Raw genomic sequence first — 12,055 nt, forward strand, 5'->3', positions numbered from 1 at the left:
AGTACAGTTCCAGAGAGTCTGATGCCCTCTTCTGGCCCACTTATGTACCCTTAGATATAACACACACACACACACACACACACACACACACACACACACACACACATGCACGCACACGCACGCACACACGCGCACACACGCATGCACGCACACACATGCGTGTGTGTGCGCACACACACACACAACAATAAAGGTAAATAGCGCAAAGACTGGCTGTAGACGACTGTGAGATCTCAGGCGGGTCTAAAGTTCAGCATGGCACCACCTGGAGCACTTCAGGTTCAGCAACTGAGCTGCTAGGCACAGGCTGAATTTCTTATCCTCAGGCTCTTGATTGGCTGTATCCACTCAGAGGGGTCAGCTGAGGCCAGCTGGTGGCTTTGATTTTTGCCTCCTACATACGTCTGGCTATGTGATCTCTGCTGCTCAAGAGTGCAGTTTTGGAAATATAGAAAGCAGCAGCACCCCTTCTCATACTCATAGCCACATGATAGGACCAGCCCATGGCAACTGCTGATTGTTTATAAGTAGACACATATGGCCTTCTAAGCATCAGGTCTCCCACGGACTCCACATTTGAGACGCCTGCTCTCTTTGCTCTGACTGGTCCAGTGTCTGCATGTAGCCTATGAACTCTTCTCCAAGTCATCTTCAGGTGACTTAGAATATCTTGCACAGGGGCTAGAGGGAGCCTGCAAACATTTGGTGCACATATACTCATGTATACACACAAATTATAGAAAAATATTTTTTCCACCTGAGGTTGGTTGAATCCTTAGATTTGAATCCAAGAGACAGCAAGGTCTATCACACACATTTAAGAGGACAGTCCACAACTGCCAACCAGTTTAGGGCTTCTCCTAGAGTACAGAGTAAACTAAGGGTCCTATGTAAACTTGGGTTCTACTTTGTCTTCACGGTATCTACTTGACTTGTGTACTGAAAATTGACAGATGTGATAGGTAACATTGGTTTTCAAGGCAGAATGGTCTTTCAGGATCTAGCAGAAGATGCAGTTTGCAAGATGCAGTTTGCATCCCGGCTATGCTGATGAATTCCTGGGCATTAACTGGCCTAACTTAGAAGATAAACAAAGATCTGGTCTTGAGGCTGAAGGGATGACATTGGGGTGGTAAGGGGCTATCTGACCTACAGGAGCCTTTGGAGTCACTAGCGACTACCCATAGCAAGATGACCCAGGGGCCAATGAAGATTTCTCTTCTTAAGACCCTCCATGCTGTTTCTCACAGGTTGCTGTTCTGGAGAGGGAAGTTTCCACAAATCACAAGGTTCCCACCATGCATGGGTCTTCTGTCCTTTGGCTATATTCCCAGGGGGAAGGTCTGATTTCCTGCAACATTAGAATGCAGTAATGTCTCTTGTCCCCAGAAGGAGCCTTCTCCCATACAAGTGGATCACACCCAAATGTTCTGGGCTGACTCTGTTGTGAGTGAGTCTTTGTTCAGCTGCTACCCATGTCCTGATGACCTCTGTCGGTCAGTGAGGCTGTGAGTGCAGAAAGTAAAGAGAAGTGGGGTCTGGCACGAACCCCACTAGCCTGGAAAGAGTTGCCACTTGCACTCTAAGCTGAGATCATGTCTTAGAAAAAGTGTCTGTAGCACGAATTGTTAGGAGGTCTTACTCATCTTGCCAATTCCTCAGCTGGTCCTGTTTCCTCAGACTGGAAGCCTCTGAATCTTCATCCAGAATGAATGTCAGTTGAACTGCTTCTCGAAAGCCTAAAAGCTTAACCAGCCTAGTTCCTGGTTTTCATGCCTTATATACCTTTCTGCTTTCTGCCATTACTTCCTAGGATTAAAGGTGTGAGTCACCATGCCTGGCTGCTTCCAGTGTGGCTTTGAACTCACAGAGATCCAGACAGATCTTTGCCTCTGGAATGCTAGGATTAAAGGTGTGCTACCACTGCCTAACCTCTATGTTTAATATTATGGCTGTTCTGTTCTCTGATCCCAGATAAGTTTATTAGGGTACACAATATTTTGGGGAACACAGTATCACCACAAGTGTCAATGTCTACTGCCCTCTCACACTTTCAGATTCTCCTTATACATGGAATTAGCTGGCAGGAACTTCTCAGCCTCCGACCTCATCCTCTGTCCAACACTCCCTTACACTCCCTGTCAAAGAAGTAATGGCGGCCATCTTAGCTGTTCTACCTGGACATGCAAGGTTGCATCATGGTATGTTTGGGTGAGTCATAGCAACCAAATCAAAGACAATTGAGTCTACACTCCATGTTTCTGCCCTTTAGACTTGCTGATGATCTTCTCTTTTCTCCAGTGTTTGCTGCTAGGGACACCTGCAAGGTGACCCTGCTGGGTGGAACGCCCATCAGTGGGTGAGGTATCCAAAGAATAAGACCTGGTGTGCATACTCACTGTGGTACTCTGAAAGAGTATCTTCTGGCCAATAGAGAAGGATTTTCCTAAGAAAACCCATATGACCTATACAGAGGATGCTGCTGTATCTCCCTCCCCCAAAAGGGCTGCACTGACAAACAGCTCCCAAGACTGACCTGTAGAAATCAAGTGTGCTGGAGAAGGGTGTGCATATCACAGCAGCTCAGTGGCTTTAGGGCCTTTGCCTTTGGGGTCTGGCAGCTTTGCTGTCCACATGCCTAAAGAACCTCTGAGCCAAACATCCAGATTCTAAACCCAGCTATGAGGGAGAGGCTGCCTGCCTTAATGGGAATGCTCAATTATGAACTGTTATTGCAGAAACACAGGCTCGGTCCCTCTGAGCACACATTCCACAATGCATGAAAAGCCTCTGTTCTTTATCAGGTGACTCTGCAGGGTCTGCTGTGGCGAATGGATAAGGATCTGCTATAATAGTTCCTGTCACTCTTCCTTCTACAACAGGACTGTGTGACCAGTTGCCCAGCCTCAAACCAGTCTCCCTCAGTTCTTCCCAAGCTCTGATCCCTTAGCACAGCACCGGGCTGGGCACCTCTTCCTTGTTCAGTGTGGGATTTGAGAGTTTTCAAAGAATGTGATTTGGAAGTGTGACTTATTTACCCTAAAGGCCCTCATCTAGATTACAGATCGACACCACTGCACATGTGTCTGCAATTGTTGAACTGCAAATATGCCCCAAGGGCTGTTAAAATATTCCAGTTCAAAGAACTGATTGGATCTGACCAGCCATAGGATTTGGACAGGGCAGATGAAGAAGAAAGCCAAGTTTGGAGTGCTGTGCCTGAGAGATTAAGGGACTAGGGGACAAAGACAGCCCTCTCCCCGCACAGGGGGAATGATGAGAGAAAGGAACCACACATGGCATGTATTTCCTGAGAGCTTCTGGCAGATGCATGGGGCTTCTTAGACTCCTGTAGGGCCCTCACACTGAAATTGGCACAACCCCTTCCCAGCATGACCAGAGCCAACTGGTATGGCAGGACTTTGGACACACCGAGGCTACATCTTTTTGGCTCTATCGTGTTATCTATCTCCACCCCTCCATCCCCCACCATATATGGAGTCACCATCATTGTTCCCAATTGAGGAAGCAGAGTCCTACAGGAAGAGAGTTCCCTCTGCTCTCAGTAGTCCAGAGTAATATCCAAGAGAGAAAGCAGGACACAAGGTGGACAGACAGATCACAGTAGCTGCCCTGACATTTGCAACAGGGCTGTGGAACCCCTGCTGACCTGGCTGGACTCCAGAGATCCACAGCACCAATAGCAATAATGCAGGGGCCCCTTGGGAAACCCATTCCACACCACAGGAACAGAACAGCTGAACAGAAGGAAGACAAAGCACTTACTCACCATCCAGGGGCAATTTAGGAAAGACATGCCCTGGCAGCAATTGGAGTGTTCCCCAGTTACCATCCCAGGAGGAAGGAGGTACAGATAGTAACTTGGGAGACCCAGCTGCACCCTGCACCCATATCATCCCTGCCCAGGGGTCTGGGCATCTGAACTTGCATCCTTATAGTTTGAACTAAGTGCCTTAATGACTAAGTCACCTCTCCAGCCCTGCAGTCAGCTCTCAAATGGACCTGAAGCTGAAGGTCCATTGCAATGTCCAGCCTTGGGAAGAAGGGACAAGAGCTGGACAGTGACATGTAGCCACAATGCTGAGAGCCATTCTTGTCTCAAGTCTGTGAGGGGCTCATCCAGTGTGCAAATACTGACCACAGGTGGGGCAAGTCCTCACCACACTGGCGGATACTTCCTTGTCTTGCCAGAGTGGGTGGATACTCACCACACACAGATCCATGGATTCTGGCCAAAGTCTGCCTTCTTAAGTTTTATCTGTGCAGTGGATATAAACCAGTCACTTTAATTTGCATTCCCCAGTAAACAATGGATTTGATCATCACTGTAAATATGTAGCGATCAACGCCTCTTGTTTTCTACCTGTGTTTTCAGATGTCTCCTACGTTTCCCATTGGTTGGCATGCCAGTGTCTGGCAATTTAGAGGCACTTTTACCCTGTGTACTTCTTCCTAGGACAGGCACATTGTAAATATCTTATGCATTTTATGGCTTTTCTTCTGCCTTTAATGGCATCATTTTATAAACAAAGGGTTTTACTCTTAAAGTGTTTTATGGTTAGTACTGTCCTGCCTTTAAGCAGTCTGAGGGTTCCTGTAATGTTTTATTTTAAAATACTTATAGAGTACTTGCTGCTCTTCCAGAGAACCCAACTCCAATTCCCAGCATCCATATCCACATCAGGCAGCTCACAGTTGTAACTCTAGCTCCAGAGGATCTTACCCCCTCTTCTGGCATCTGCAGGTACTTCATGCACACACACATACACTCACGTAGACACACACAGAGATATAAAAATAAAAACAAATCTTTAAAATACTTATGGTTTTGCTCTGTTGACTTTAAAACAATCTGAAAAAGGATGTTTTAAGCACCATGAAGCAGGGTTTCATTCTCTTCCCTTTTGCATTCTCGATGGTTAAGCAGCTGTCGTGAGCCACATAGGGATGGTTTCCAGGCCTGCTTCTCTCCCCTAAGCTAGTTTCTTCCCAATTCCTGTGTTTTGTTGTTCTTTCTGCTCTGTTCCACCCATCATTTTCCTGTCTTCAGGCCAATATCAAAGTCTGTTGTGACTTTGTCTTCAGTAACCTGGAGGCCTTTCTGGATCCTTTCTGCTCATTATCAATGTCAGAATGATGACACCCATTCCCAGAGCCAGGATCTCCACGGAATCCACGACTGAGCTCAGGGAGCTTTGACATCATGGAAGATTGAGTTGCCTTTGTTGCAAGTGTGCACTTCTGAGGGAATCCTGCTTTGCAGCACCAATGTCTGATTTTTCTTTGCATGTACGCTTAGATTTTCTCCTAGCTACTTTAGATTGTCTTTGTAAACACCTTTAAAAGATACATTCTGAGTATGGCTTATTTATAGCAAAAGAACTGGGCATGCTTTCACATTTATTGTACTAATATCCAGTACCTTTCTAAGTGCATACTAATTTTAATAATGGTTTCTAAAGTGTACCACAGACTGTTTAGACAACAGCAGCATATCTCCCAACAATGACAACACTTTTTCCAATGTTCTTATGTTTTTCACCCTATCCTAACATGCTGTCTAAACATAGCATATAAATACTATGGCTTCCTACTCATGAATGTAAAGAAAGTGTTTACAGCAACCTTATAAGCTTCAGGTAGAATCCTAGGCTGAGTGTTTACCCCTCTTTCCTATGAACCCATGGCTCTCCACCCTACTCTGAGAATCTAGGGTTGAGCTTCTGTAAATTGAATTTCCCAGGCTCCCTTGCCAACTGCCTTCAAATTAGGCTCTGCTCATAGGGGAATCTGGTGGGGGAATAGAAGGCATGTGGGGGTAGGGGAAGACTGCTTTCCTCTCTCCAGCTCTGGCCACCATCTTGCCATCTGCATAGGAAAGCTGGGTGGAGGGGTTAGAGACATTTCCTGAACTCCCAGTCCAACCAGTCTGCTCCTTGGAGTTGCGGGCACTGATTGGCATCAGATATATGGCTACCACATGTATGGAGATCCAGTTGCTTATAGTGTACGTGTGTCTGTATGTAGATGTCTGTGACCATGTGAATGTGCATGAGTGTGTAAGCATGCATCTGTGTTTCTGGTGACTCTACCTCTTCTCCTTTGTACCTTCAGGTCTGCATTAATCTCTTCCCTCTTAATATTCAGCCTATTTTGACTCAGTTAGTGTAACTGCCACCGGGTGTTTTAATTAAATTATTTGCTGTGTAGGGGTGTCTGCAGTGGACTGCCACTCATGTGAAAGTCAATGGACAACTTGAAGGAATCAGTTCCCTCCTTTCATCATGTGGGTCTTTGGGATTGAACTCAGATCACTGGGGCTGGCAGCAGACATCTTTTCCCCCAGTGGGCCATCTCCTCCCCAGTTTTCTTGCAGTTTATTGTATATGAACTGCCTCATTTAAAAGAATAGAAAACCATTGCCTTATGCTTTCCTATACATTAATAATAACCATCCTGTTACTAGCTTTAAGTAGACTGAAATTCCTTGCATAGTTTCCATGTCCTATCTGTACTGTAATAGATAGAATGATGGTGCATATTTTTGTTGGAGTGCTGGGGTGCAGATCAACAGAAGAGCGCTGCCTACCATATGCAAAACATCAAGTTTGATACCTAGCACCAAACAAGGAAAAAAGAAAGTTACTTTTTGATGTCATATTTGCTCAGGAGTGGTATCAGACTATTTCAATTCAGATGAACTGGTTTAGGCAGGTTTGCAAATTTTCTACTGTAATGTCTGGATGTGATAAATCGTATTAACAACACGTAAAGTGTCAACAGTGATTGTCTTGCACTCTATATTGTCTTAGGAAGGAGAATAAGAGGATGGAAGATGAAGGAAAAGAGAGAGCAGATATGATGGAAGGAAAGGAGAAAGGCAGGGAAGGAAAGGGTTCCTTTCCCTTTTATATACATGCATATGCATATGATTGTCTTTCCTCTCTCTGTCCATGCTAGCTGTTACTGAGTCACATATCACAGCAGTAGTCTTGTATGGTGATCTGGGGGAGGCTGGGGATTTCTTTTTCTGAGTACTGACAAAGCCTATAGGTTGTAAGCAATCCTTCTTTGGAAAACTATGAGTTTCTCTCCTTCAAAGTCCCGTTCTATTCTTAGTCTACTTTTGACGGTGGATTCCACTTTGCTCATGCGCTTGTTAGAGATCTGAAGAGAAGAAGCAGATAGGAGATTTGCTCCCAACACCCAGCAGAGGAGCTAGTCCCAAGGCATGCTGAAGGCTTTTCTCCCTCATGTCCAGAACCCTGGCCCTACAAGATGTGCACAGCCACTAACTGCCCCACTGCCTGCAAGGAGGCTTGCCTCTGTGAATATTGAGTGTGTTTGATGGCCAAGTGATGCCCAGAGGCTAATGTGGGCTCTGGAAACCCATCACCATGGGGTTATCAGCTGGCTCAACTCTTCTCCATTTTGACTCTGTGTCTACTGACCTCTTATAATCCTATGAACCAATAATAGAGTCCATTCCTCCTGGCTTTCCTGACTGCTTTTACAAACCCGAGGCTGCTTCACAGGGCACAGGCAATGTACAGCTAAGTCCATAGCTTTCCTTAAGTGTTTGTTTAGGTGGAACCCGCACCAGGTTCCTATCAACATGTGATGGCTACCTATCTACCTATTAATCTATTTACTTATAATCTGTCTATCTCTCCACCTATTCATCCATCCACCTGTCATCTATCTATCTATCTATCTATCTATCTATCTATCTATCTATCATCTATTTATCATAAACCAAATAGAACTCTTTACTTTAATGTTTCCAGCCTCAGGTGACTTCCTGAAGCAACAGAAGACAGAACACTACAGAGACATGTCAGTATTGTTTATTCTATGTTGGATGGCCCCAGAAGCAGATGGTAGTCATGATCACGCCCATCAGTATGAGTGTGAATGTCACATTCCCACCCCTTGCCTGCTAGGATGCAACTCTTCCATGTCATTTGGATCAAACTCTAATCACAGACAGGGTCCAAAAATGGTCTCTTGGCTCCTTCTTCTGACCCCCAAGTTGTCATTAACCTCCAAATCCCGGGTCACATGTTGATTATTTCTCTAGGTCAGTGCCGGCTCTCCTTCTTCTGGCATAGTCATTGTTGATGACTCTATAGACAAGCATAAAAAATTACTCAGCTTGTAACTCACCCCAAGTCAGAGATGTTTGTATTTCTGAGGGGTGTGCAGGGCCGTCCCTGCAGCAAGCTGCTGCTCATGTTATCTCTGTTGCTGTGGGTCCAGAGAGCATAGCCTCAGAGAGTCCTATGAAGAACTCTCATGTAACAACTCAATGACCTTCTGTGATAATGTTGGGACCTCAGCCAGGCCTTCAACTTCTCTCATCTCTCAGTAGCTTCATCTTACGAGGTGATAATGACCATGTTGCAAGAAGACTAGTAAAGGGGATCATTGAGAAAATGCATGTGCCCATAGCTTCTCAGAAGGAACAGTGATGGAGTGGGAGGCTGAGGTGTCCATGCCACCAAGCATCTGTCTGTAATCCTCACTCCCCATCCTGGGCTAGGTCAATATTTCCAACTTGGACGTGTGATCTTTCCCCCTGTGTGCAGCTTCTCACCCTTCCTCCTGGCCAGAGTCAGCGCTGTGTGTCTCTAACGTCCCTCCCCCACAACAAGAAAGTGTATCACCAACTTCTTCTATAAATGGGTACAGGGAAGGAAGTTTCTTGAGATCGCCTTGTCTCCAAGAGTCCAGAGTAACTTTGAATTGTGTGACCAATAGCCGAGGGCTAAGTGTCTACTGGTGGACCTGAAGATAGAGGTTGTGTGCTCAGAGAATATGCCCACTGTCACACCTAGCTCTCATTCCTCACCCATATTCCTCAATTCTATCCCATAGGAGTCTTTAGTTGAAGTCCACTAACCAATGCTGTTGACCCCTCTGGCTACCCACTTGACTCTTCTCCACACAGGCATTCCAGATAACCTGGACTGTGACCCCCTTCCTACTCTTCAAAGAAGACCTGATGACCAATTTCAAGTTTAATAAATCACATGGACCTCTGTCCGGAGGAAAACAAATACTCCACTGATTTTTTCCAAGTCCCTTGTTCAGGTTGTATTAATGTAGACTTTAAAGGAGATAGAAGGATGCTGTGTAGCAATCTTGAGGTAATAATTGCCTTAATTTATTTTTCAGGAACCAAAATTAGAGACAAATTTGTCCCCAGTCTCCTTTCTGGAAGTGAAGGTTCCTCCGACTGGCTGTATTTAATGCAGATAAAAACCTATTATAGCTGCGGTCCTTCGAGGTTAACTCTCATGCTGGAAGCCCATTTTGCTTTGATTTATACCTTCTTGAAATTTATTTGGAACCATAACTACCTTGTTTTTAAGGCTTATTTCCCCATATCAGTGTGTTCATATCATTTGAGCAAATCTTGGCAGAGTGCCTGCCATGGGTGGCCATGGTGGTGGCAGAGATGTGAGCCTAGGTTTCCAGGGAGAGAGAGTGTAGCAGGTGGCTCTGAGTCAACCTTTGCTTGGTGGTGGTGAGCATACTTGGTGCGGGGGGTGGTTAAAAGAACATGAGGGCAGTTGGGAATAGCAGTGTGGATTCCTTTGAGGAAATGATATTGGCAGTAGCCAGGGATGATGAAGTTGAACAAGTCTGTGAAGGCACAATTGGACAAGACCACCAGGCAGAGGGAATGATCTATAAAGGGCACAATGACACCGAGTGATGTTAGATGGAATGGCAGAGAGATATCATAAACTAGACAGCAGTGTGAAACCCACACTCTAGCAGCGGCTGCTCAATCCTTTGTGTAGAGCAGTGTCCTGACATGAAGCATATGCAGCTTTGGCACTGGGCGTGGCCTTCACACAGACACCCTCTAGTGGAGACCTGGGACTGAATCACAGAGTCAAGGACTCTGCTTTATCTTGAAGCAGATGTGTGGAGCACCTGAGCCAAATTGCTCCTCCCATGTCTAGAGGCCATAGTACTCCTGAGTGAGTCCCAAGCAGGACCACAGAAGGTCTTTAAACCTTACATCATTTTTTTAAATGTTTGTTTAATGTGTATGTGTACAAGACTGAGTATATGTATGTGTGCCACATGCATGCAGTACCTGTAGAGTCTAGAAGAGGACATCAGATCCCCTGGAAGTGGAGTTACAGGTGTTTGTGAGTTGTCATGTGGGTGCTGGGAACAGAACTCAGGTCCTCTGGAAGAGCAGTAAGTGCTCTTACCTGCTGAGCCATCTCTCCCATTGTATCCCCATCTCCTTTCCCTGTGTCTACTGCTTGTCTCTTCTGGGCCCTCAGGTTTGGAGGGGGCTCATGGCTTACAATATCAACGGCCTGTTGGTGGAGGTGAAAATGGAGGAGGCTGGGATGGGTGCGTTGTCTCGGAAGGATATCAGTGCTGTGAGCCCCTGAGTCCAGTGTGTCTGTGGCCAGCAGGAAGCAACATCCTCACCCCCACCTCTGCTCAGAAGATCATGTCTCTGCGTTTTCTCTCCAGTTTAGCTACCTATGAGTGGTGTAGAGACAGCTCAAGCCACTGGGGCCACTGTAGGAATACCCAGAGAGATGGTCACCCCAGAATCACTCCTCCATCTCCATGCTTTTCAGGTTCTCGGAGACATGATCCACCAAATTCTGGGAGATATTAAGTTCCTAATCATCCTTAATGTGGTCCAGACATATCAGTCTCCAGGGCTTATATCTAAATCTTAAGGATATAAAGGATGGGAACACAAAGCTGTAATGGGAGAAACAACACCGTCATCCTTGCTGTCAACCCCAGCTAACCCTGATGGGGTGTTTTCCTTGGCCTCTTCTGGTCTTAACTCCATGCAGTGACGCCTTAGCTGCAGTGGAGAATGAGTCTAGAACCTACTCGGGCCTGGCTGGTGTTTGCATTTATCCAAATTGGCAAATAAATAAATATTAAAATAAATAAATAAAATTGGTTTGCTGATGTAGCTCAGTGGAAGAGTACGTGCTTACAGTGAGGATCCCTTGGGTTCTATCCTTAGCATTGTATGAGGGAAACAAAAGTTAAATACAATGGCCTTTTAAATTTTGCACACATTATACACACCATGTATGCATGGTATGACTGATATATGGTATCATGGTATGACTGTGGTTTCCCTACAAGTGAAAGCACAGAGATGAGTTGGGGGTCCACTGACATGTCATAACCCATGCAAAGTTTTCTGAATCAGTGATAATTCCCAGATTCTAGATGAAGTCTTTCCTTTTCTTTTATTTTTAATTTTTTTTGGGTGCAAAAAATACTTTACTGATACAAAGGGTGACAAAACATTTGACTTGCATGGTTTCTCAGTTTCTCTGATGGCTATTGCTGTGCATTGGTGATGCAACCTGGGAGAAGCAGCCGGATTTAACCCCAGGCAGTCAATGTGCCCCTCAAGGCACTCAGAGGAGCCACCCTAGCACGCAGTTAGGTAAAGGGCTGTTATTACTGGAGTAGGGCTTCAAGCCTGATTCCGGCTCCCTCTTATATCTATTGAAACGTTCCGGGTGTCAATCAACAGGAAAAGCCGTGAAGCAGGGCCTTGAGTCTGCACTCAAGATCTGCCATGGTTTAACTCAAGGCCTTAGGGGCAGCTTAGCTACCCTCTTGATTTATCCTTTGATTTTCTCAGAGAAATTGCCCACAACATTGCTAATGCTTAAGAAAGCCACAGAAGAAAAAAAAAGTGTTTTAAAACACAGCAGTTTTATTTCCCACTAGATAAGAAAGAGTCAAGGGAGAAATCATTAATGTCCAGCTATTTTTTACATGTGAGTAGATTTAAGATCCGTCTTTCAGGACAACAAGTTCTGTCTCAGGTTGTTCTAGCCTCACAGGGAAGATCAAGGCAATGGTCTCGGGAACACTTGCAAATACTGCCCGACAGGAGGTTGAGTGTGAAGTCTCCAGACATTTCCACTCTGCTTTCTTGCCAGCAGGAGGAGAGCCTGAGAGTCAGGCTTGTCTGATATTAGGGTGATGGATGAGACTTGTCTGGGGAGTTCTC

The sequence above is a fragment of the Peromyscus leucopus genome, chromosome 20 (genome assembly GCF_004664715.2).
Source record: "Peromyscus leucopus breed LL Stock chromosome 20, UCI_PerLeu_2.1, whole genome shotgun sequence".
In the NCBI taxonomy this organism is placed as follows: domain Eukaryota; kingdom Metazoa; phylum Chordata; class Mammalia; order Rodentia; family Cricetidae; genus Peromyscus; species Peromyscus leucopus.